The 6,000-nt window shown below is 44.9% G+C and overlaps 1 non-coding gene and 1 pseudogene across 1 annotated transcript; both read left to right on the forward strand.

The window, feature by feature from the left end:
• The first annotated feature begins 460 nt into the window (after positions 1-460).
• On the forward strand, positions 461-661 carry LOC138654445 (U2 spliceosomal RNA; annotated as a pseudogene).
• A 969-nt stretch (positions 662-1,630) lies between these two features.
• LOC138654449 (U2 spliceosomal RNA) lies at positions 1,631-1,823 on the forward strand. Its single transcript, XR_011316301.1, has one exon. It is a non-coding gene; the product is annotated as a U2 spliceosomal RNA (small nuclear RNA).
• The last annotated feature ends 4,177 nt before the right edge of the window (positions 1,824-6,000 follow it).

Consider the following 6,000-nt stretch of genomic DNA (forward strand, 5'->3'; position numbering starts at 1 on the left):
GAGACTCTTGCCGAGAGGATGAGACTGTTTTGCACCTTTTCTGGAACTGCTGTTTTGCACAAGAACTTTGGGGGAGATTGGGGATACTTTTAAAATGGGTTTGTGGTCTTAAAGATTTTAGCTATGAGTATGTTTTATATGGACTTTTTAATTGCCCCACTACACACCAGTTCAAAGTATGCTGGTGTATAATAAACTGTGCCAAAAATGCAATCTGGAAAGCGAGAAACATTTTACTTTTTAACCGTGATTTTATCTCTGTAAATGATTGTATTAAATTGGCTTTTAGTGAAATGTTTATTTATTTCTTAAAGGATGTTAAAGATGTGGGGAAGAAGGAAGCGAATCGTAGATGGTGTTTTTATATGTGGAATACTGTTTTATATTAAGTTGTTTCATGTTGTTGTATTTTATTATTGTAATTGTTTATGTTTCTTTTGCACAAAAGGTTTCATTTTTTCTTGTTGTTCTATGTCTTATGACTAAATAAAATTTTGTTGAAACCTTATCTGTTCTTATCAGTTTAATATCTGATACGTCCCCCATGTGGGGACCATATATTAAATGGCTTTTTGGAACAGGGAGCTGGAAATGGAGCTTGCTCTGTCCACTCCATGCATTGACCCGCTATTGCAGTCTCTCCGGGAACAGTGCACTCCTTCTCTGATCCGGTTTCTAAAAACAGATTGAATGGAAATTAGTCAGCACAGCAAGTTGTCTTGGAACCCTAGATGGGAATTTATTTCAGGGTTGTTAAGGAAGCACATTTCACATGCCGCTGGCTGCCAAATGTAGCATGCTGCTCGATTTCACTTGCCTAATTGCAACATTTTGTGTGCCTTGCTTTCACCTCTGTATGTATGTATGTATGTATGTATGTATGTATGTATGTATGTATGTATGTCAAGCATTGCATTGCATTCAATAGGCAATCAATCAATCAATCAGGCAATCAATTTTCAGTCTTTCCTGGTTGCTGCCACAGGTGTGTTAAGATGTAGGCCTGAATTAGGCCTTTCTTACAGTGTAGCAAATATACTGTGCCATCTACAGAATTAGGCCCCTGCCTGCTGTCAGCACTTGGTATTTAAATTGAAGCATCCAATGAGTAGTTCTGCCATACATACCACATTTGTGACCACCGATCATGAATTCTTTTGGAAGACATTGTTTACCTCTTGTGGACCACCGACTTTGAAATGCGGTGTATGATAGGTATTTGAAAAAAAGGAAAACTGGTGTCTGTGCTGATCTCGAATCTGCTAGTCTTGTGTCTTGTAGATACACCTGTGTGAGGAGTATTCTAATGCTTTTGACCAACCAGGTGCGCTGCCTGCAGTCGATAGAATCTTAGCACGGAACCTTCACCTGCAGTCACAATGGGGATGGTGGGTGTGTCAAAGTGGGCAGAGTTATGCAGATTCAAAACGCGTTGGGCGCAGCTTCAACGAGCACACACAGACACACACAGCCAAACAACCGACCAAAACCCAAGCACACCCGAACTGTCATTGAGAATGCATCCAGAGTTTCTGAAAATGTCTTCCTTGCGGCAATCTTTGGCTCGGTCTCCACAATGGGTGTCGGTTGTAGGCCTGGGTGCGTCTGAAATGGCCAACCATTTCAGGCCATCGCTTCTCGGCCTCCTATGGCTAAGATCAAGTGTAGTATCTGTTCTTATCAGTTTAATATCTGATACGTCCCCCATGTGGGGACCATATATTAAATGGCTTTTTGGAACAGGGAGCTGGAAATGGAGCTTGCTCTGTCCACTCCATGCATTGACCCGCTATTGCAGTCTCTCCGGGAACAGTGCACTCCTTCTCTGATCCGGTTTCTAAAAACAGATTGAATGGAAATTAGTCAGCACAGCAAGTTGTCTTGGAACCCTAGATGGGAATTTATTTCAGGGTTGTTAAGGAAGCACATTTCACATGCCGCTGGCTGCCAAATGTAGCATGCTGCTCGATTTCACTTGCCTAATTGCAACATTTTGTGTGCCTTGCTTTCACCTCTGTATGTATGTATGTATGTATGTATGTATGTATGTATGTATGTATGTATGTATGTCAAGCATTGCATTGCATTCAATAGGCAATCAATCAATCAATCAGGCAATCAATTTTCAGTCTTTCCTGGTTGCTGCCACAGGTGTGTTAAGATGTAGGCCTGAATTAGGCCTTTCTTACAGTGTAGCAAATATACTGTGCCATCTACAGAATTAGGCCCCTGCCTGCTGTCAGCACTTGGTATTTAAATTGAAGCATCCAATGAGTAGTTCTGCCATACATACCACATTTGTGACCACCGATCATGAATTCTTTTGGAAGACATTGTTTACCTCTTGTGGACCACCGACTTTGAAATGCGGTGTATGATAGGTATTTGAAAAAAAGGAAAACTGGTGTCTGTGCTGATCTCGAATCTGCTAGTCTTGTGTCTTGTAGATACACCTGTGTGAGGAGTATTCTAATGCTTTTGACCAACCAGGTGCGCTGCCTGCAGTCGATAGAATCTTAGCACGGAACCTTCACCTGCAGTCACAATGGGGATGGTGGGTGTGTCAAAGTGGGCAGAGTTATGCAGATTCAAAACGCGTTGGGCGCAGCTTCAACGAGCACACACAGACACACACAGCCAAACAACCGACCAAAACCCAAGCACACCCGAACTGTCATTGAGAATGCATCCAGAGTTTCTGAAAATGTCTTCCTTGCGGCAATCTTTGGCTCGGTCTCCACAATGGGTGTCGGTTGTAGGCCTGGGTGCGTCTGAAATGGCCAACCATTTCAGGCCATCGCTTCTCGGCCTTTTGGCTGCGATCGATCAGTTTAACTGTGAGATTGTAGTCAGGTCGGGTGCTTTCGGTACCCTCTCTCTCGGCCTGGGGGGATCGCTCCTCTTCGGAGGGGCTTCACCCCCCTGCTGCTATAGGGAGAGAGGATTAGTCCGGAGCAACGAGTTGCGATCGCCTTAAAAGGGCGCTAGCCTTTTTTTGTGTTTACAGCTGGAGTTCTTTCTCGGAAGGATGCCGGCTGCACTTACCTTTGCATCGGGTGAACCCCGGATGAGGAACACGGTCCGTATCGAGGTCTTGGAGAGATTCCGGAAGGAGAAAGAAATCCGCTACGTTTGCAACACCGTCCTTCTTGGGATCCTGGAGTTCGGCAGAGAGGACATCTTCTGTTTTCAGGACAATGAGCAGAAAGGTACTTATACTATTACCTTTAGGAGCCATGGTTGTTGTCAGCAGTTGGTCCAAAAGGTGAATGACAACATCTTTGCTGATGAACTGGAGGGCCTGGTCTTCTCCCTGCTTTTCGTCCAAGAGGAGGTACAAATGATTGTTTTCTTTCCAAATCCTTTTGTGGAAGTACTGGACATTTTAACCTGTTTGCGTCGCTATTGCGATGAAGTAACCTTTCAAGGGAATGTTAAAAACGCCGTTGGTTTCTGGTGTGGCAAGCGGAAATTCCTGGTGCGGCTGAAGAAAAATCCGGAGGGCTTTGGAGGAACAGAACATCCCCCCTCTACCATCACCATTGGGAAGAGCCGTGGCTACTTATTCTACACAGGTATGCCTATGTATTGCAGGAACTGTGGCAAGATGGGGCATACCCAAGGGAATTGTGTGGAAAGAAGGGCATTCCGCTGCAGCAATTGTGGTCAATTCGGACACTTCATGAAGGATTGCCCTCAAAAGAAGGCTTGTAACCTATGCGGGGAGGTTGGACATATGTTCCGAGGATGCCCACATAGGACTAAAGTCCGTACGTATGCAGAGGCGGCTGAGAGACCCGTGCCAAGGCAGGAACCAGCTATTGTCCCGGTCCATGCTGAGCTGAGTATCCCGGAGACCGGAGTAAGGCCTGAGCCAAGTCCCACTGTTCCTACAGCAGGGGAGGCGGCTGAGAAGGCCAAGGGCGCAGAGGAGAAGGTGGGGACGGAGCAGGAGTGTGGTGGCCCTCAGGGAGGCCCTCCTGTGTCGAAGTCCCGGAAAAAGGGCGGAGGGCGGACCACCCAGAGACTGGAGCAGGGGGACTCTCCCGTTGGGGGGGTAACCCTTGTGTCGAAGGTCTCGAATGAGGCTGGTGTGTTGGAGCAGAGCGCCCCCACTATGTTGGCGGTGGGGGGCACTGTGGCGAAGACCCCAGTCATTCCCAGGGACTCGAGCCAGCAGACCGCAGTTTTTTCTCCTACAGGTGATGGTGTGGATGAGGTCATTGTGCCAGATCCGGAGGCCCCCCAGGAAGTAAGAGGCCATGTAGCTATCACAGAGGACGACTGTACGAGTGAGCTGCCTGAGCCTTCTGGAAAGAAGCTGCGAGGGGATACTCTTCTGGAGGCCAATCCAGAGTCTCCGGATGTGTGTTTTCCCAGCGGAGACATGTGGCTGAACACGGACTCTTCTGGGTATCCATTACCGGGTTCCTCGGATCCCCAGAACATTGACTCTTTTTCCACACTGCCAGATGTGATTGAGGAGTTTATGGAAGTCATTGAGGATATCTCTCCTCCCTCATGACATAAATGCCATCCATGAGGTGTCTCTCACTTAATGTGAGATCTCTAAAGAGCCCTGTCCGCAGGGCTGCTCTTTTTGATTTTTTTGAAACATTAGACTTTGATATATGTTTTTTACAGGAGTGTGGTCTGCAGCATGGAATCCGGTATAACGAGATAAAAAAGGACTGGAAACTAGGGCCCTCTGTATGGTCGGGCTCGAACGAAAACAAGTCTGCTGGTGTGGGTCTGCTCTGCCGAGGTAATAACATCATCATCTCCTCTGTTACTGAGATTGTACCCGGCAGAGCTATCCTAGTGCATTTGTGTTTTAATAATTTTAATTTCCGTGTCATTAATGTGTACGCTCCACCAGATAAACAGGAGCGTATACGTTTGTTTGAAATTCTACCGGTATTCTGTGTAGGGTCATCTCCTCTCTTGGTAGCTGGGGACTTTAATTGCCTGAATGTGAATGAGCGCCGAGGAGGGGGTGACCCAATCCGTAAGTTAGATAAGTCGTGTTTTTTACTAAATAGCTTGCAGACTGATTTTAAGTTATGCGATGCCTGGAGGTCGCTTTCGCCGACGGACCCAGGATTTACATGGTCCGGTCGGGGAGTGGCTTCCAGGATCGATTTTATGTTTTTATCTGAGGATTTTAGCCCTGTACAATTTGTTTTAATGCCTAATTTTATTCTCTGATCATAAAATGTTAAGCGTAAAGATAGGAGTATCAAGGAGAGCTGAGGATAAATAGAGGTTTGTGGCGTCTGGGGGTCCATTTGCTGGAAGACCCTCAGGTGAGGTCAGACTTCTGTAATGCCTACCAGGAATGGAGACAGTTAAGGCCTCCATATATTAAAATCCTATCCTGGTGGGAAGTGATCAAAGATAAAATAAGGTTTTTTTTTATCAGGGCTGGAAAGAGGAAGGCGCGGCGGAAAAAGCAGATTTATGTAAATTTAAATTATGAGACTGCAAACTCTCCATAAATTTAAAGAGATAGGACTAGAGGTGGAAGATGATATTGCAAGCCTAAAAACTGAAATACAATTGTGCCTTGATCAAAAAGGTAAAGAAATAATTTTTAATTCCAAAGTGAAACATTTAGAAGAAGGTGAGAAGTGTACACGTTTCTTTTTTAAAAAAGTGATGGAGAAAAAGGAGACGATCACCTGTCTTGATGGAGAAACAACTGTGGAAGGTATGAAGAAGGTGGCTTTTTAATTTTTTATAGAGACCTTTTTTAGTAAAAAAAAGTGGTAAATAATGTTTTTTTTTACAAGATGCTCTTAATATCCTGGATTTTAAGTTAAGTTCTGTAGACCAGGGGTTTTTTAATAGAAGATCTTAGCATGGAAGAACTTTTTTAGTGTTTTTAAAAGTTTTTCAAAAGGGAAAGCCCCCAGGGAGCAGATGGTCTACCTGTTGAATTTTATTTGACTTTTTGGGATGTTTTAAAAGGAGGATCTTTTAGCACTTTTTTAAAGAGGT

This window comes from Ranitomeya imitator, unplaced genomic scaffold (genome assembly GCF_032444005.1).
Source record: "Ranitomeya imitator isolate aRanImi1 unplaced genomic scaffold, aRanImi1.pri SCAFFOLD_1137, whole genome shotgun sequence".
Taxonomy (NCBI): Eukaryota; Metazoa; Chordata; class Amphibia; order Anura; family Dendrobatidae; genus Ranitomeya; species Ranitomeya imitator.